Genomic DNA, 20,666 nt, shown 5'->3' with positions numbered 1-20,666 from the left:
TCACCATGCCTTACCCAGCAGGAACACTGGTTCTCCTTCTGGTCCTCTCCTTTCACACATTCCCCTGCCTACTATTCCCCTGCCTACCAGTTACTAGCTTCTCCCCCAGTCACTGCCATGGCACTCATCCCTCCTTCTTCACACTAATTGCACCCAAGAGACACTTTGATAGGAAACCAGACCTTATCACTGAGATAACCCCAAGACCAAGGACCCTTGGATTCTTCTGCCCCCCTGGAAGAAGCTGGATGAGGGAATAGGGTGAGAATGGAGATAAGATAACCAGTACAGAGGTCTGCAACCCTCCAACAAAAACCCTACAAACCAGTCCCAAGCAAACAAGGACCCAGACCGTTTCCAGCCCTACTCATTTCTTTCTCTGGTCTGGCCATCCTCCACTTTATCCTCTTCCTTAATAGTCTGGGAGTCTGGACCAAAGTGTTCAGGCTGTGGGCAGATCCCATCTGTAGCTGCCCCATATTTCATAGCTGCAATCTCCATCTCCTTCATGCTATTTGCACCATCATCCTCATCAGTCTCTCTGGCTGTAGTCAGTCCATTGACTCTGACCTTACACTTTCTTTGCGTGATGAGAGAGGCCATCACCTTCAGAGCAGCCCTATCACTCCTCTGGAAGTGGTGAAACATGGTCTGTAGCTGCTGACTCACCTGGGGCAGACTCCCACCCCCCACAACTGTATTAAACTCATTTTTCATTAGCTCCCTGAGGAAGTCCTTCACCTCATCTAGCTCCAAGTCAGCATTGTGGAAGAAGTACTCCTCCACTGCACTCCCCAGCCATTCAGCCTTCTCCCAGCTGTGCACAAAGCCATTCTCCACAGCGATCTGCAAGGTGGGCCAGGCCTCCAGCGATGTGCAGACCGCAGTCCCTAAGAGCCTCTTTCTTTATTTCTTAAAATAGAAATGGGTTATTAATTTTAGATCATTCTTCTTTTCTAATATTTGCATGTAATTCTATAAATGTCCCTCTAAATATTATTTTAACTCTATCACAAAGTTTGATAGGTTGTATTTTCATTCTCATTTAGTTCAATATGTTGAGACTTGTTCTTTGCCCCATGGTTTATTTAGAAGTGTGTATTTTAATTTCCAAACATGGGGATTTTCCAGCCCTCTTTCTTTTATTGATTTGTAGTTTAATTACAGTTTTGTCAGAGAATATACTTTGTATGATTTCTATTCTTTTAGATTTCTTAAGGTATGTTTTATGACCTAGAATGTAGTCTGCCTTGGTGAATGTTTCATGTGAACCTCCGAAGAATGTCTATTCTGTTGTTGGATGGATTATGCTATAAATGTCACTTAGATCAAGTTGATTGATAGTACCCTTCAGGCCATCCATATCTTTATTGATTTTCTGCTTGCTGGATCTATCAATTAATGACACAGGAGTTGAAATCTCCAACTGTAATGGTGGACTATTTCTCCTTCAAGTTCTATCATTTTGCTTCATGGATTTTGATGCTCTGTTGTTAGGTACATAAATGTTAAGGACTGCTATGTGTCTTTGTAAAAGTAACTTGTTTACCATTATATAATGTCCCTCATTATCCCCTGTTAATCTTTTTTATTTTGAAGTATGCTTTGTCTAAATTTAAGATAGCCCTCCAGCTTTCTTTTGATTAGTGTTGGCATGATGTTGTTTTCTCCATCTTTACTTTTCACTGACTATGAATCTTCATAATTAAAGTGGGTTTCTTGTACACAGCATGTACTTTGGTTTTGTGTTTTGTTGTTGCTATTGTTGTGTCCTATCCATTCTGACAACCTCTGCCTTGGACTGGTACAGGTAGAGAATTCACATTTAGAGTAATTAATGATCTATCATCTTTGTGACTGCTTTCTATTCATTACTTTCAATTTTTTCTTTGATTCTTTCTGTCTCTTTCTTGTTTCTCCTATTTTAATTGAACATTTTTTATGATTATAGTTTAGATCCTTTTCTGATTAAAAAAAAACATGTATTTCATTTTTTTAAAATTTTAGCGTTAAAATATGACTTACAATATACATTTTAAAATAATATATGCCCACCCTCAATTGGAACAATAGACTGGACATGGAACAACAGACTGGTTCCATATAAGAAAAGGAGTATGTCAACACAGTATATTGGCACCTTGCTTATTTAACTTATATGTAGAGTAAATCATGTATGTAGATGTACTATACATATATGTACTGTACTTATATGTAGATGTGCTTTACATATATGCACTATACTTATATGTAGAGTATATCAGCTGGGCTGGATGAAACACAAACTGGAATCAAGATTGCTGGGAGAAATATCAATAACCTCAGATATGCAGAGGACACCACCCTTATGGCAGAAAGTGAAGAGGAACTAAAAAGCCTCTTGATGAAAGTGAAAGAGGAGAGTGAAAAAAGTTGGCTTAAAGCTCAACATTCTGAAAACTAAGATCATGGCATCCAGTCTTATCACTTCATGACAAATAGATGGGGAAACAGTGGAAACAGTGGCAGACTTTATATTTGGGGGCTCCAAAATCACTGCAGATGGTAACTGCAGCCATGAACTTAAAAGACGCTTACTCCTTGAAAGGAAAGTTATGACCAACCTAAACAGTATTTTAAAAAATAGAGACATTACTTTGCCAGCAAAGGTCTGTCTAGTCAAAGCTATAGTTTTTCCAGTAGTCATGTACAGATGTGAGAGCTGGACTATAAAGAAAGCTGAGTGCTGAAGAACTGATGGTTTTGAACTGTGGTGTTGGAAAAGACTCGAGAATTCCTTGGGCTGCAAGGAGATCCAACCAGTCCATCCTAAAGGAAATCAGTCCTGAATATTCAGTGGAAGGACTGATGCTAAAGCTGAAACACTAATACTTTGGCCACCTGATGCAAATAACTGACTTCTTTGAAAAGACCCTGATGCTGGAAAAGATTGAAGGCAGAAGGAGAAGGGGACCACAGAGGACGAAATGGTTGGATGGCATCACTGACTCAATGGACATGAGTTTGAGTAAACTCCGGGAGTGGTGAGGGACAGGGAGGCCTGGCATCCTGCAGTCCATGGGGTCTCAAAGAGTTGGACACGACTGAGCAACTGAACTGAACTGAACTGAACCCTCAAATGACATTATATCAATTCTCATAAAATTAGTGGAGTATTCTTAGTTCCTTCATTCTTTGTTTTGTGATATTGCAGCCATATACTTATTCGTTTGTTATAAACAATTGATGCTGTAATTGCTTTAAACGAACATTTGTGCATGCACATTAAGACACTTCAACCATGTCCAACTCTTTGTGACCCTATGGATTGTAGTCCTCCAGGCTCCTCTGTCTGTGGGACACTCTAGGCAAGAATACTGGAGTGGGTTGCCATGCTTTCCTCCAGAGGATCTTCCTGACACAGAGATGGAGCTCAAGTATGCTACAGCCCCTACATTGCAGGTGGATTCTTTACTGCTGAGCCAAAATATATGTTGGGTACAGGAAACTGACTTTAATTATGAAGATTCATAATCAGTGAAAAGTAAAAATGGAGAAGCCCAAACAAGCATTTATCTTTTACCAATTAAGAATAAGAAAAATGCTTCATTTTATTTTACTTTCATTTATTTATTTATTTTATGACACTTTTTCTTTCTTAACTCATAGTTTCTGTTTAATATCATCTTATCTGGTGGAAATAACTTATTTTAACATTTCTTACAGACAAGATAACTGTTAAGAGTAAATTGTCTTATTTTTTGTTCATATGACAATATCTATTTCTCCTTTATTTTTGAAGGGTAATTTTCCTGGACATAGAAGTCAAGTTTAGTGAGATTTTTTAGCTTTTTATTTATTGACATGTTGTCCATGTACCATGAATTTACCAGTTAAAATGTACAATTCATTGATTTGTAATTTATGCATGGGTTACATAACCATAACCGCTACCATATTCTAGAATATTTTCATCACTCCAGTGGGAAACGCTATACAGTTGGCAGACATTTTCCATTTCTCCTTTCATCTGGCCCCTCACATCCACTACTCTATTTTCTGTCTTTAGAGAATTACCTAATCTTGGACATATTCATTTATATGAACAGAATAATGCAATATGCAGCCTTTTGTGCCTGGCTTCTTTTAATTAACACAATCATTTCAGAGGTATAGCACGTTATAGCATGTATCAGAGCTCCATTCATTTTATGGTCAAATAATATTACATTGCACGTTTTATTTATTTGATCACCAGTTGGTGGACATTTGAGTTGCTTCAACTTTTTGACTATTAGAAAGAGGACTGTTATAAACATTCATGTTCAAGTCCTTGGATAAACATTTTTTTCATTCTTTTTGGTGTATACCTAGGAGTGGGATTGCTGGGTCATATAGTAACCCAATGTTTAACTTTTTAAGCAACTTCCAAAGTGTTTTCCACCAGGGCTATACTATTTTGTATTCCCATAAATGGTGTATGAAAGTTCAAATTTTTTCACATCTTCATCACACTTGTTCTTGTCTGTTCTCACTAGAGCCATCATCTTGGTGTGCAGTGCTTAGTTGTCATCTGTATATCTTTATTTAGTGAATTTCCTGTCCAAATCTTTTGTCCATTTTTTTGCATTGTTGCCTTTCATATATTTTACCAGATTCTTAAGTTTTTCATACTTAAATGTTATTGTTAATGTTACTATTTTATTTTAATTTTCAATTGTCTATCCTACTATATAGAAAATAATTAATTGGATTTCATATATCAACTGTATATCTTGCAACATTGCTTAAATTACTTCTTAGTTTTTGTTATTTGTTGTTGTTGTAGATTTCATTGGGTATTCTACACTGATGTCGCCTGCAAATAAAAACGGTTTAATTTTTTTCCAAAATGGATAACTTCTCATACATTTTCTAATATGATTTCAGGGACAGAAATTCAGTACAATGAGAGTGGACACCTTTTTGTTATTTTGATCTTAGAAGAAAAGCACTCAGTCTTCTACTTAGAGAGTCAATTCCTAGGAAGGTTGATAAGAAGTTCAGGGTCCCCAAGGAGAAAAAAGGGATCCAGGTTCTCAAGGAAGAGAAAAGGACAAACATTTTTTTCTACATTGCTTTGTCTTAGTTAATACAACAATGTATCCTGCTCAAGGATATGTTTCTCTTAAACAAGAACCTTCTGACTAACCTTGTTATCTTAAAACTTGTATACTGCAGGAGTGGGTCTGGTAAGATCTTTCTATTGTTAGTTTTAATCCTATCATCTTAAAATGTAAATTGTGAGAGTGGGTCTAGATCTTTACAATCTTGAGACATCCTTTTGATTTATTGTAATAACCAATTGAAAAAGTATATAACTCCCTTTTCTAAGAGTCGCGAGTGGGGCACTCTTTGTCTCCCTTCTGATGTCTATGTCAGAAGCTCTCTCTGTCCTCTTGCACTTTAATAAAACTCTGTTACACAGAAGCTCTTGAGTGGTCAAGTCTGGTCCCTGGACCTAAAGCTAAATCTTCTTCTTTGGAGATCATGAATCTGACATCACTCTCCATAATCTATCTTCTTGGGGGCTCGTCTGGGATCTTCAGGACAAGGTAAGAACGTTCAGAGCTCTAGCCTCCCTGATTTCTCAGTATATACGTTTTCTGCTTTACTTTACTAACTCTTCGGTGTGCTTGTGTTAATGAATGACATGCCCTGCGTGAAGCAATTGATGAGTCCTGTTCTACGGTTTTGAGGTGCCTTGTAATGACTGAAGGCAGCCCCCAAAAGGGGAGCCTTGTCAGGGGTTTATATGGACCTGCCAATGCCAAGAGACACCCAAGGTCCCTGTGAAGGGAGTGGCCAGAAATGGGCAAAGCGTGTGGTCCAAACTTTATTTTCTTGATCACCTTTTCCTGGTCTGTTTGACCATTTCATAATTGCGTGGGGAATTAGAACTACTAACCTACTCTGTCAGATCATAGACTTCCAAGGGACTTGTGATCCATGAAGTTACTGTATACTTTTACTTAGACCCCTTGTATAGAAGTGCCTAGCCTTGCTAGGAGCCAAAAGTTACAAGAGCACGTTTGGGAGTGAGGCGGGGCTCTAGCTCCAGGAACGTCTCTCAGGCTAGAGGTCCATCTCTTGGCTGCCTGCTTCAAGGGCCAGCAACCTAAAAGTGAGTCTGTCGTGGCTGTGCTTCTGATCTGTGTGGATACAAGCATCGCTGGTAACCATGAGGTTTTTGAGGACACAGATAGGGAACTGCAGGACCTGGTTAGATTGGAAGTGCAGTGGGCGTCTTCCTTTGGTAGTGCTAGCTCTTAACAGACCAGAGAAAGCTCTCGAATGGCCTCTGTCTCAACTTTTTAGATATTTCTTTTGTGAAAGCTGTGGAAATGAACTGGAAGCATTGACCCTAGTAGCTTGAGGACAAAAATCACTTTTTCCTCACTGGCTGACCTCATATATACTGCTGTGGTGACACTCATAAGGGACATCTTGGTTGTTGTTCACCCCTTTATGGCTCACCACTTCTACTATGGTCAGGACGGTACTCAGGAATGTGCATGGGCACATGTAAGATGGATGCTTCCCCTAGTAGTCCTAGCTTGGGAAACATTCTGGAAATCTACTCTGTGCCAACCTGAGTGGCATCAGAAGAAAAGGGCAAATTAAACAAAGGTCGTGGTGGTAAGGAACTGAAAATCAATCTGGGATGCCATCAGGTCTACCTTGATGCATCTCCACCCTTCCTCAGTGGTAGAACCAGGAGGGATGAGTAAGGTGCCTGCGTCGGTAAGGGAAAGACTAAGTCTGGCCAGGGAAGGAAAGCTTTGGTGGAAAGTCTGTCTACACCCCCATCTAAAGCAGAGAGGGACACCTCCAGTGGAAAGAAGCCATGGCTGTGGATGCCACTTTTTTCTCTCTTACAGACGGGAGCTACAAGTTCCAGAACCAATCCTTTAAAAAGTATTTTTAAAAAACTGGGACAAGTTTGATCCTCCGAACTTAAAAAGACATGCCTGATATTCTGTGATACTGAATGGCCACAATATCCTTTGTGAGACGGGAAACACTGGCCAGCTGAAGGGTCTCTTAATTATAATACTGTTTTACAATTAGACCGGTTCTGTAGAAAACAAGAGAAATGGTTAGAAGTGCCATATGTGTTGCTCTTTATCTCTCTGCAAGACATGCCAGACTTATGTCCTAAGGGTACAGATTTGAGTGTGAAACCTACAGCAGCTGCCTCCTGTCCTCTTACTTTGCCCCTGTATTTGGGGTTCCCAACTGAACAGGCTGAGAATAGGGGCACCCTTTCAGGAGGGGTTGCCTCGGTCTTGGTAGAAATGCAAGGAGTACCAATTGTGGTCAACACTATCTAGAGGATCCAGAAAAGTTCATAGAAGCCTTTATGGAACTAATTTTATTTTATGACCTTTCTTGGAGAAATGTAATGTATGCCTTGGGGCAGACGCTGATTCCTGACTCAAAAACTCAAGTTTTAGGGGAAGCTACTCTTTTTGGTGTTGGTGATGGACAGGGAAGCCTGGTGTGCTGCATTCCATGGGGTCACAAAAAGTCAGACACGACTGAGTGACTGAACTAACTGAAATGATTTTGGAGATGAATGACTTAAGCGTGAGGCAAGGAAAAAGAGGGAACATGAAATAGCCCTCCTTCTTACTGGGAGCCAAACAGTTTCAATAACAGAGCCGGTTTGCTGGATGTATTCTTGAAGGACCTAAGCAAGCACGTGCTAAGACTTTAAACTATGCTAAATTGGCTGACATAGAACAGGGAGAGAAGGAAACTCCTGGTAAATTCCTATATAGACTATGGGAGGCTCTCCATAAGTTTACTGACGTTGATTCTGAAAGTCAGAGGGAAAAATAATCTTGAAAGATAGATTTCTCACTCAGTCGGCTCCAGATATCTGCTGTAAGCTACTAAAACAGGCATCAGACCAAATCAGTCTTTAGAAAAACTGTTGCAGCTAGCTCAGATACTATATTATGGTAGAGAATATGAGGAGGAAAATAAGAGCCAAAAAATAAATAAATAAATAAATAACCAGGCAATAGACTGAAGCCCCAACAATGGCTGTTTGACCTGCTCTGAAACAGCCTGAGGAAAAATATCCAGAGGAAGCCAGGTGAAAAGGGATGGACTTGTTATTACTGTGGAAAGGATGGGCATCTCAAGTGGGATTGCCTTCAGGCATCTAAGATGCCCCAGCTCCTTGTCTGGTCTGCAAAGGACCATATTGGAGAAGAGACTGCCCTCCAAGGTGTAGGCCCCAGGGGTCAGGCTCTCAAGACAATTGGGACTGAAGGTGCCCCAGGGTCCCCACAACAACCTCCCATCCTAATTACACTTGAGGAACCCTGGATTTTAATTACTGTGGAGGGGGTACCAATCAGTCAATTTCTTTTGGACACTGGAGTAACTTCCTCTGTGCTCACTGAAGCCCCTGATCTGCTTTCTTTCCAATCCACTACTATAATGGGACTGTCTGGATGAGTCAAATGTTATTATTTTAGTTGTCCTTTAAGCTGCAACTAGGACTCTGTACTACTTTCTTGAGTTTCTAATCATGCCAGAGTCTACCTCACCCCTTCTGGGGAGGGATACACTGAGCAAGGTCCAGGCCTCTGTTTTCATGAATATGGAGCCTGCTCTTTCTCTCCCCTTAATTGAACAAAATGTAAATCCTAGAGTGTGGACTGATGGAAAAACTGGGTAGAACACAAAATGCTGTGTCTATCATTATCAAGCTCAATGACCCTCACCTATTTTCACATCAAAAGCAGTATCCATTAAATCCTGAGGTTAAGGGTTAAAATCCATCATTTAAAATTTAAAGGAACAGGGGCTATTAATTTCCTGTAATAATCCATCCAACACTCCTATTTTGGGTGTGAAAAAGTCAAATGATAAATGAAGACTTGCTCAAGATATACAAATAATAGGTGCCTAATCCTTATACTTTATTGTCTGAAATTCCTAAACAAGCCAAATATGACTTTAAGACAATTGAGAGGATTTTGGGGATCACAGGCTATTGCTGCATTTGGATTCTGGGTTATGGGGAACTTGCCTGGCTTTTATATAAACTTATAACTGAAACTCAGCAGGGCCAAACCAACAAGCTGGTTTGGTCCCCCAAGACTCAAAAGGCTTTTAAGACTCTTCAAACTGCTCACTTGCAGGCTCCAACTTTGATCTTGCCCACAGGATCGGAGTTTAGTTTTAGTGAAAAAAGGCTATGGCCACATTTCTTAAGGGAAATCGCTGCTATTGTTTTGCTAATGCCTAAAGCTCATAAGTTTACTAATGGACAAAATCTTACTGTACTGACTTCTCATGAATGGGATCTTAAACTCTAAAGTTCAGAGCAACAATGCTCTTTCTTTAAAGTTACTGTAACTCAAGGGGTGTCAAAAGCTCTAGGAATAAAATATCACTTACACTGTTTCTGGAGACCCCAATCTTCAGAAAGGGTTGAAAAGGCTAATGACATTATTAAGAGGCATCTGTGTAAGCTAACTCAGGAAACACAAGACAGTTGGTTTAAAGTTTTACCCATAGCTCTAACAAGGGCTTGAACTGTTCCTAAGAAGGGATTGTCTCTATAGTAGACCGTTTTTGTGCACAGATATTGTCATAGATATCATAGATCCTTCATAGATCCTGAAGCCTTGAAATTAACTATGTGACTAAACTTTTAGCTTTTCAATAGACATTCCCAGGAGGCTAACTCCTGACCCAGCCTTTGAGTCAAACAAGCTGCTGTTTGAGACAGGCACCAAGGTCCTGATAAAAACATTGGGATCTGGAGGGCAATCTTTTAAGGCCCTCTGGGAAGGCCCTTACCAGTTTATTCTTTCTTCTCCCACAGCTGTCAAGGTGCCAGGAATTGATTCCTGGGTGCACCACACTTGAGTTAAAAGCTGGCACCCTGACCAAAACTAAAACAATGTTATTTCATGTCTTTATCCTCTATGCATTCACCTTTTACTTTTCAAATAGACCTGATAATCTATGTGGGCCTGCATCTGCTGACTCCAAAAGTCCTGAGTCTGCCATTTGACATTCAAGACAATGCCTTCCTGTCATAGGCTCATTCTTATGCTGCATTCCATAATTGGTCTAATTGCTGGGTCTTCGGAGTGCTCCCCTCATCATCAATTAAAGGTTTCACATGGCGGGTTTCTCTGCTTCAAGGGAAGGACTTTCTTCAACTCTGCATATACCTTCACCAACACCAATCAAATGTGACGTCTCTTCTTGATCTGATGACATCTAACAGTCCTAAGATGGACTGATGTAACTATGGACATAATGTAACTTTTAATTTTGATTATATTTTAACTTGGTTTAATGACTATTTCACCTTACATCTGTAACTGTATAACGGGATTTGTTTCTAACCGTTTGAAAGCTTCTAAGTTACAAATGGTTGTTCAAGTTCCTATGAGTGCTACAGCCTCCTTCAACTATTATTTGGGACCCCTGAATCAGAGATCCTCAGTATGAGGGTTAGAAGAATATGTTGCTTCAAGAATTTAGGGACAATGCCCCTCAGCAGCAGGAAGTAATTATGGAATGAAAACAATGCCCCTCTCCCTTGGTAAAATAATTCTCCTAAAAGAAAAGGGGGGAATGAGAGAGTCAATTCCTAGGTAGGTTGATAAGAAGTCCAGGGTCCCCAAGGAGGAGAAAGGGGCCCAGGGCCCTCGAGAAGTAGAAAGGAGTCTGAGGCTCTCAAGGAGGAGAAAAGGACAAACATTTTTTTTTTTCTGCATTGCTTTGTATCTTGCTCAAGGATATGTTTCTCCTTAACAAAAACCTTCTGACTAATCTTGTTATCTTAAAACTTGTATACTGTGGAAGTGTGTCTGGTAAGATCTTTCTATTGTTAGTTCTAATCCTGTCATCTTAAAATGTAAATTGTGTGAGTGGATCCAGTAAGATCTTTTACATCCTTGAGACATCCTTTTGATTTATTGTAATAACCAATTGAAAAAGTATATAACTCCCTTTTCTAAGAGTAGCAGTGGGGCACTCTTTGTCCCCCTTCTGATGTCTATGTCAGAAGATTTCTCTGTTCTCTCCCACTTTAATAAAACTCTGCTGCACAAAAGCTCTTGAGTGATCAAGCGTGGTCCCTGGTAAGTGTGATGTTAGTTATACTGTTTATTATCTTCATCAGTTTGAGGAGGTTTTCTGTTTCTAGTTTGCTGAGAGTTTTTATACACAATGTGCTCAGTCACTTAGTCATGTCAAACTCTTTGTGACCCCATGGACTGTAGCCCGCCAGGCTCCTCTGTCCATGGGGATTCTCCAGGCAAGAATACTAGAGTGGGTTGCCATGCCTCCACCAGAGGATCTTCCCAGTCCAGGAACTGAACCCAGATCTCCCACATGGCAGGCAGATTCTTTACCATATGAGCCACCAGGGAAGCCCAGGAATACTGGAGAGGGTAGCCTATCCCTTCTCCAGCAGATCTTCCCAATAGAGGAAGATGTTAGACTTTATCAAATTATTTTTCTGCATTTATTGTGATGACCCTACAGCTTTTCATTTTTAGTTCTTTTTGTTCATTTCTGTTCAGTCTCTCAGTCATGTCCAATTCTTTACGACCCCAGGGACTGCAGCATGCCAGGCTTCCCAATATATTACCAACTTCCAGAGTTACTAAAATGCATGTCCATGGCTGGTGCCATCCAACCATCTCAGCATTTGTCATCCCCTTCTCTTTCTACATTCAATCTTTCACTGGATCAAGGCATTTTCTAATGAGTCACTTCTTCACATCAATTGGTCTAAATATTGGAGCTCAGCTTCAGTACCTATTTAGTTCTTTAGTAAGATGAACTACACAGAATGATTTTCAAATGTTTAACCAATGCTGCATTCTTGGGGGTTGGGGGACAAAACTCAATATATCATGGTGTGTCATACTTTGTATATATTGATGGACTTAGTGCTTCATTCTGGACACATTCTACTGCCACCTCTTCAAGTGCACAGTTTACACCAGCTTCCCTGTTTAATCTGTCATCTATTCTATCCACTGTTTTTGTCAACTGACGTGACAGCTTTCATATCTATAAGATCAATTTAGGTCTACTTTATGGTTTTCAGGTTTCTATTTAACTTTCAGTTCAGTTCAGTTCAGTTCAGTCCAGTCGCTCAGTCGTGTCTGACTCTTTGTGACCCCATGAATCACAGCACGCCAGGCCTCCCTGTCCATCACAACTCCCGGAGTTCACCCAGACTCAAGTCCATCGAGTCAGTGATGCCATCCAGCCATCTCATCCTCTGTCGTCCCCTTCTCCTTCTGCCCCCAATCCCTCCCAGCATCAGAGTCTTTTCCAATGAGTCAGCTCTTTGCATGAGGTGGCCAAAGTACTGGAGTTTCAGCTTCAGCATCATTCCCTCCAAAGAAATCCCAGGGCTGATCTCCTTCAGAATGGGCTGGCTGGATCTCCTTGCAGTCCAAGGGACTCTCAAGAGTCTTCTCCAACACCACAGTTCAAAAGCATCAATTCTTCGGCACACAGCTTTCTTCACAGTCCAACTCTCACATCCATACGTGACCACAGGAAAAATCATAGCCTTGACTAGATGGACCTTTGTTGGTAAAGTAATGTCTCTGCTTTTGAATATGCTATCTAGGTTGGTCATAACTTTCCTTCCAAGGAGTAAGCGTCTTTTAATTTCATGGCTGCAATCACTATCTGCAGTGATTTTGGAGACCCAAAAAATAAAGTCTGACACTGTTTCCACTGTTTCCCCATCTATTTCCCATGAAGTGATGGAACCAGATGCCATGATCTTCGTTTTCTGAATGTTGAGCTTTAAGCCAACTTTTTCACTCTCCACTTTCACTTTCATCAAGAGGCTTTTGAGTTCCTCTTCACTTTCTGCCATAAGGGTGGTGTCATCTGCATATCTGAGGTTATTGATATTTCTCCCGGAAATCTTGATTCCAGCTTGTGTTTCTTCCAGTCCAGCGTTTCTCATGATGTACTCTGCATATAAGTTAAGTAACCAGGGTGACAATATACAGCCTTGACGAACTCCTTTTCCTATTTGGAACCAGTCTGTTGTTCCATGTTCAGTTCTAACTGTTGCTTCCTGACCTGCATATAGATTTCTCAAGAGGCAGATCAGGTGGTCTGGTATTCCCATCTCTTTCAGAATTTTCCACAGTTGATTGTGATCCACACAGTCAAAGGCTTTGGCATAGTCAAGAAAGCAGCAATAGATGTTTTTCTGGAACTCTCTTGCTTTTTCCATGATCCAGTGGATGTTGGCAATTTGATCTCTGGTTACTCTGCCTTTTCTAAAACCAGCTTGAACATCAGGAAGTTCATAGTTCATGTATTGCTGAAGCCTGGCTTGGAGAATTTTGAGCATTACTTTACTAGCATGTGAGATGAGTGCAATTGTGCGGTAGTTTGAGCATTCTTTGGCATTGCCTTTCTTTGGGATTGCAATGAAAACTGACCTTTTCCAGTCCTGTGGCCACTGCTGAGTCTTCCAAATTTGCTGGCATATTGAGTGGAGCACTTTCACAGCATCATCTTTCAGGATTTGAAAGAGCTCAACTGGAATTCCATCACCTCCACTAGCTTTGTTCATAGTGATGCTTTCTAAGGCCCACTGGACTTCACATTCAAGGATGTCTGGCTCTCGGTGAGTGATCAGACCATTGTGATTATCTGTGTCGTGAAGATCTTTTTTGTACAGTTCTTCTGTGTATTCTTGCCACCTCTTCTTTTTTTTTTTAAATACCACCTCTTCTTAAAATCTTCTGCTTCTGTTAGGTCCATATCATTTCTGTCCTTTATCGAGCCCATCTTTGCATGAAATGTTCCCTTGGTATCTCTAATTTTCTTGAAGAGATCTCTAGTCTTTCCCATTCTGTTATTTTCCTCTATTTCTTTGCATTGATCACAGAGGAAGGCTTTCCTATCTCTTCTTGCCATTCTTTGGAACTCTGCATTCAGATGCTTATATTTTTCCTTTTCTTCTTTGCTTTTCGCTTCTCTTCTTTTCACAGCTATTTGTAAGGCCTCCCCAGACAGCCATTTTCTGCATTTCTTTTCCATGGGGATGGTCTTGATCCCTGTCTCCTGTACAATGTCACGAACCTCATTCCATAGTTCATCAGGCACTCTATCAGATCTAGGCCCTTAAATCTATTTCTCACTTCCACTGTATAATCATAAGGGATTTGGTTTAGGTCATACCTGAATGGTCTAGTGGTTTTCCCTACTTTCTTCAATTTAAGTCTGAATTTGGCAATAAGGAGTTCATGATCTGAGCCACAGTCAGCTTCCAGTCTTGTTTTTGTTGACTGTATAGAGCTTCTCCATCTTTGGCTGCAAAGAACATAATCAATCTGATTTCGGTGTTGACCATCTGGTGATGTCCATGTGTAGAGTCTTCTCCTGTGTTGTTGGAAGATGGTGTTTGCTATGACCAGTGCGTTCTCTTGGCAAAACTCTATTAGTCTTTGCCCTGCTTCATTCCGTATTCCAAGGCCAAATTTGCCTGTTACTCCAGGTGTTTCTTGACTTCCTACTTTTGCATTCCAGTCCCCTATAATGAAAAGGACATCTTTCTTGGGTGTTAGTTCTAAAAGGTCTTGTAGGTCTTCATAGAACCATTCAACTTCAGCTTCTTCAGCGTTACTGGTTGGGGCATAGACTTAGATTACTGTGATATTGAGTGATTTGCCTTGGAAACGAACAGAGATCATTCTGTCTTTTTTGAGATTGCATCCAAGTACTGCATTTCGGACTCTTTTGTTGACCATGATGGCTACTCCATTTCTTCTGAGGGATTCCTGCCCGCAGTAGTAGATATAATGGTCATCTGAGTTAAATTCACCCATTCCAGTCCATTTTAGTTCGCTGATTCCTAGAATGTTGACATTCACTCTTGCCATCTCCCGTTTGACCACTTCCAATTTGCCTTGATTCATGGACCTGACATTCCAGGTTCCTATGCAATATTGCTCTTTACAGCATCGGACCTTGCTTCTATCACCAGTCACATCCACAGCTGGGTATTCTTTTTGCTTTGGCTCCATCCCTTCATTCTTTCTGGAGTTATTTCTCCACTGATCTCTACTGATCTATATCAGTAGCATATTGGGCACCTACTGACCTGAGGAGTTCCTCTTTCAGTATCCTATCATTTTGCCTTTTCATACTGTTCTATTTAACTTTAGAACATACAAAACAGAATTATTCCAAGTATTTTAATGTTTCTGTCTGCAAATTCTAAAATATAGGCCACTTCTGGGTCAGTTTGATTTTTCAAGGGAATTTTAATTTGATTTTTCTTACCTTACTGAGATTAAATATCTTTCTAATGTGGTTAGGGGCTAGTTCCATACCTTTCTTGTGAATTGGCTGCTCATGTCTTTTAAACATTTCTTAATAAAGTTAAAGGTCAGTGCTACATTTTTCTTATAAACTGTTGTGGCTTGTATGTTTTTCATATTTTTCTATCAGGTTTTAGGTTCCTTGTTCTAAAGATTTTAAGAGTCATCATTTGGGCTTGTTTTTGGTGTGCTTTGTTCTACCTCTTAAATTTTAGACACTGTGATTCATCCTGCATGAATAAGCAACCAGTGGATACTAGGAAGTGAGCACTTCACAGGAAACCCAGGAAGTCCCACTAAGCCAAAAAACTGTCCCCACGGGCACACCTCAGGCTGGCTGACCCTGCTAGCCAATTAGGAACACAAGGAGTATGGTGAAGCACACAAACTCATTCCCCTTTCCTCCAGAGCCAACAACCTTAAAGAGAGCCTTTGGGAACTAGATGGACAGGACATGATTACTCAGTGTTTCCTCCAAGAAGCTGGAAGCTTGTGTTAGCTATTCATGGAAATGAATTCCCCCATGGTCTCAACCGTGAGGTAAGCTCCAATGGAGCTGCCAGCAGGAAAACAAGGTGAGAAAAGAGATTTGTGCAGGCACATGTTGAGAAAACCTTTGCACACGAGGCTCACACACCTCTGGGCAAGCTCCACCCCTTCCTGGGAATGCTAATCAGTCTCAGGTTGTCATTTCCTGAATGGGATCACCCAGCACAACCTGAAGCATGCATTTATCTGCCTCATCCCCATCACCCTGTTAAAACCCAAGCCTGGGTAGTACCCCTAGTGAAGTGACCATGACTCCTAGACTTGAAACAAGACAGATGCAAATGGAGCAAAAGCAAGTGTATTCAGTACAGTCTCACAGCCTGAAGACAGGGGTTTTAGACTGGAAACTAGAAAACTGAGGAGAGCTATGTGAACACTGAGAGAAGGAGGTGGGATAGAAAAGGTTTCTGGTAGGTGGCCCAGAATTAAATTCTTAAAGGTGCATTAAGGCCACCCTGTACAAGAAAAGTGGAGTGATTCTCATTTCCACAGACACTTAAATACAGCCTAATTACCATGGAAGGATTTTAGGCAAGATATTAAAAACTAGATAATGGTGAAAGGTAAGAGAACAGATTGAAACTCTGAATAGTGTGGCTGTGAGGCAAGGTTTGGAGGAGACACACTCTCCCTGCCATGTGACACATCAGAGTTGACTTAGAGAGATGAGGATGGCAAGTGAGTTTGGAGGGCTCTTTAGGGGCATTAAAAATGCCTCATTTCTCCCACCAAAATGTCTGAGTTGCTCTCCATCCTCCCCTAGAGGTGTCAAGATGGGGCTTTGTGATGTCAAGGCTCACCCAGGGCCACCATTGACTGGGGAAATGACTTGCTGACCTCATAAAGCATAAGGGTGTGGCCCTCTGGGGAGGAGTATATATGTATAAGGGTGCTCAGGGGCTCTGCAGAAGACCACTGGGAGACTTCAAAATGACCAAGGTGACTGGGAAGCCACAAAGTTCTAGAGAGGTTATGGAGCAGCCAACTCCAGACACCCAGGACAAAAAGATGAAGACCTCCTGTCAACTGAGGTCCAAAGGAAGTGTCAAGGTGAGCTGAATCCACCCAAGCTCCTCTTGCCCATTGACACCATCCCATAAGACCCCCTCCCCTGTCCTTGCCTGGCACATACCCCTTCTCTGCCCACACCCATTCTCCTGAAGCTGTCATTCCCATCCATCTTCACCCTCTTCCCTAAACCAATGCCATTCTGGCTCCCTCTCTTGTTTTCTCCAGGTGACCAGGGCAACCGTGAAGATGAATAAGTACATTCAAGAAAAAGTGGCCAACAAAGCTTCTCAAAAAACTGCCACCTCAAAGAAACTTAAAATTAGAGGTTCAAAGCTCTGTAGCCAGTGTTCCAAGGTGAACGAAGAGCTGAATCAGAACAAACTGGAGGAGGTCCCAGAGATCATGGAGACCCCTGCCGATCCAGCTGGACCAGTGGGCAGCCAGGGACCTCAGAGCATGGCTAAAGACCTCAGAAATCTTCAGAAGTCTCACCATTAAGAAATGACCAACAGTACAGGCATTGAAACTTATACCAACAGCAGCATTAATAAGGAAAAGTAAATAAAATCAACCTGCTGTTAAATTATGTATGTCTCTGAGCTCTCTGATAGATAGTGTGGCGCAGAGAGGGCAGGGAAGGCATGTGTGTGAGGAGGGAGGGAGATGGGTCCTGTGGAGTTGGAGATGGGACCAGAAGGTCCAGTTAGCCAGAAAGTAGGGGGAAGAACTGGGTCCAGACTGAGCCCCAAAGATAAACTTACTATGGGAGAAGAGGCAGAGGACTTGGTGTTTCTGTGTGAGAGTGCAGAGGTGGGAACTTAGCTGGGGAGCCGTGTCATGTGTGGGGTGGCAGTGCCATTTCCTAAAAAGGCATACAGAGTAGTTGCTCCTAGGGCACCTACCTTATAGTAGTGTTTATTACGCCTCAAGATATGATGTCAGCAACTACAGCCTCAAAAACTCAATCTTGCTTACTGAAAGATAGTCCTTATGAGTAAAATAATGGTGGTTTTAAGTATGGAGATTTCTTAAAACACTAAAAATAGAACAGCACATGACCTAGCAATTTCACTTTGGTTATATATTTTTAAAAAACCCACAACATTAATTCAAAAGACACATGTACCCCAATGTTCCTTGAAGCACACCATTCACCAAGACATGGAAGCAACCTAAATGTCCATCATATAATAGATGAATGGATAAAGATGTGGCATATATGTACTATGGGGCACTCATTGTTGTCCAGTTACTAAGTTATGTCCCACTCTTTGTGACCCTATCCAGGCTCCTCTGTCCATGGAATTTTCCAGGCAAGAATACTCCAGTGGGTTGCCATTTCCTTCTGCAAGGGATCTTCCTTACCTAGGGATTGAACCCACATCTCCTGCTTGACAGGCAGATTCTTTGCCACTGAGCCACCAAGAAAGACCTATGGAATACTACTCAGCCATAAAAATAATGAAATAATGCCCTTTTCAACAACATGGAGGGTATAATACTAAGTAGAGTAACTTAGAGAAAGGCAAATACTCTATGATATCACTCATAGAACCTAAAAATACAATAAAATAGAAAATATAACAAAAATGGAGACTCAGAGATAAAGATAACAATCTACTGGTTACCAGAGGGGAGGGGAGGGGGAGGGACAATATAAAGGTAGGGGAGTGGGAGGCACAAAATGTTAGGTGTAAGATGAGCTTAAGGATGTATTCTGCAACATGGGAAATAGAGCCGGTATTTTGTAATAACTATAAGTGGAAGATAAACTTTAACAATTGTATAATAAGAAAGAAAAGGAAAGAAAGAAGGGGGAGGAAGGAGGGAAGAAAGGAAGGAAAATAGTGGCGTTTTTGGAGGTCACAAAGCCAACATTGATTAGGCTCTTTTTTGCTAAGGAATTTCGGAGAAGGCAGTGGCACCCCACTCCAGTACTCTTGCCTGGAAAATCCCATGGATGGAGGAGCCTGGTAGGCTGCAGTCCATGGGGTCGCTGAGGGTTGGACACGACTGAGCGACTTCGCTTTCACTTTTCACTTTCATGCATTGGAGAAGGAAATGGCAACCCACTCCAGTGTTCTTGCCTGGAGAATCCCAGGGACGGGGGAGCCTGGCGGGCTGCCGTCTATGGGGTCGCACATAGTCGGACACGACTGAAGTGATTTAGCAGCAGCTAAGGAATTTAGAATGAAGCAGTGGACACCCACAGGTGGGGCAGGGGGAGTGATCCACATCCAGTGCAGGCAATACTGGGGTTCATTGCCCATGAAGAGTTTTAGTACAAGAATAAAACCAAATCAAAGCTGTTTCTGTTTTAATTACCATCTCCATAATCCAGTATTCTAAAATAATGTCAGTAATTAAATACTTTTCCTCTGCAAAACCAAATTTTGTTGGTTTAAATTTTAAAGTTTGTTGTCATTTATGTCACGTTTTAATATTTTATGTATTATTTACAAGGTACTAAATTTTAGTATATATGTGTGTGTGTGTATATATATATATATATGTGTGTGTGTGTGTGTGTATATAATTTCATACAACCACAGTTTTAGTAGTTATCTTTAAAAATTCATTATCTTCTATGAGGGAGTTAGTTAAGATAAGTCCCTGTTAGATGGCTGCCATCAACACAGGCCGCCATGGTTACCACTGCTCCATTCCACAGAGCATCCTTAATGGTTTGAAAGGCCTTGAGACCACTTCCTGCACAGCCTGCAGTCCCTGAGGGAAGGTACTAAGAGACACCCCACGTTCAAACAGTTGATTCTAAATACACAGTGATACCATAAAGATTGTCAAGGTAAAGACACACAATGTGCTTTTATTTATGTCTAAATCAGTGAAACAAAGTACTCACTGCAAGGTACAAAATTTTTGAGCTTGAAAAGTAAAACATCTTCTTATATTTGAACATAAATATCTTGCTGATGTTGAAAAATATGCTTTATAGTGAAATTCATTAATTGTCAGTTATTTTGAGACTATGGAACAAAGAAAATAAAATCATATTAATTGGGGCTGCTTAAACTGTATCTTTTCAGGTATTTTTTCTTAAAAATTCCCTTACACTTTTACAGATTATAATTAGATATAAAATGATCAATAGATTTTATACTATGTTTATTTTCTGGACATTATTATTTCCTTTATTTTGTGAATTATAAATAGAAAATTGTTCTATTGAATGGGTATTAAAAATTACTCCTCTCTGTTGTGTGGAATACACTGTTTACTGTTGGGAGAGATTTTATTGCCTAAAACCTTTATAATTCAGCTCTAGTGTCTAAGGCTTTTTGTTTTCCTTTGTTTAGGCTGAGAATTTTCTCATCTATTTCTGGTTTCTTAAGAGTTTCTGTGAGGAATGTTTGCTTGTTGCTTAGTCATGGTTGATTCTTTTTTGACCCCCTGCTCTTCAGACCACCAGGCTCCTCTGTCCATGGGATTTACCAGGCAAGAATACTGGAGTGGATTGCTACTTCCTTCTCCAGGGGATCATCCTGACCCTGGGATCGAACCTCCCTCTCCTGCATTGGCAGGCACATTCATCACCACTGAGCCACCAGGAATGCCCAAGGAACGTGCATTGTATATTGTCAAATACTCTTTCTGCATCTATTGATATGATCATATTCATTTAATTTATAGCTTGTTAATGACATGAATTACATTGATTTTCAAATGTTAAACCAACCCTGCATTCCTGGTACAAACTCCACTTGATCTTGG

General features: G+C 40.8%; 1 non-coding gene across 1 annotated transcript; it reads right to left on the bottom strand.

The window, feature by feature from the left end:
• Positions 1-363: 363 nt before the first annotated feature.
• LOC102266223 (pre-rRNA-processing protein TSR2 homolog) lies at positions 364-6,464 on the bottom strand. Its single transcript, XR_011463278.1, has 2 exons — positions 6,427-6,464; positions 364-904 (listed from the first exon to the last, which is right to left on the bottom strand). It is a non-coding gene; the product is annotated as a pre-rRNA-processing protein TSR2 homolog (transcript).
• Between the last annotated feature and the right edge of the window lie 14,202 nt (positions 6,465-20,666).

The sequence above is a fragment of the Bos mutus genome, chromosome X (assembly GCF_027580195.1).
Source record: "Bos mutus isolate GX-2022 chromosome X, NWIPB_WYAK_1.1, whole genome shotgun sequence".
In the NCBI taxonomy this organism is placed as follows: Eukaryota; Metazoa; Chordata; class Mammalia; order Artiodactyla; family Bovidae; genus Bos; species Bos mutus.
This window is presented reverse-complemented; position numbering and strand designations above follow the sequence as displayed.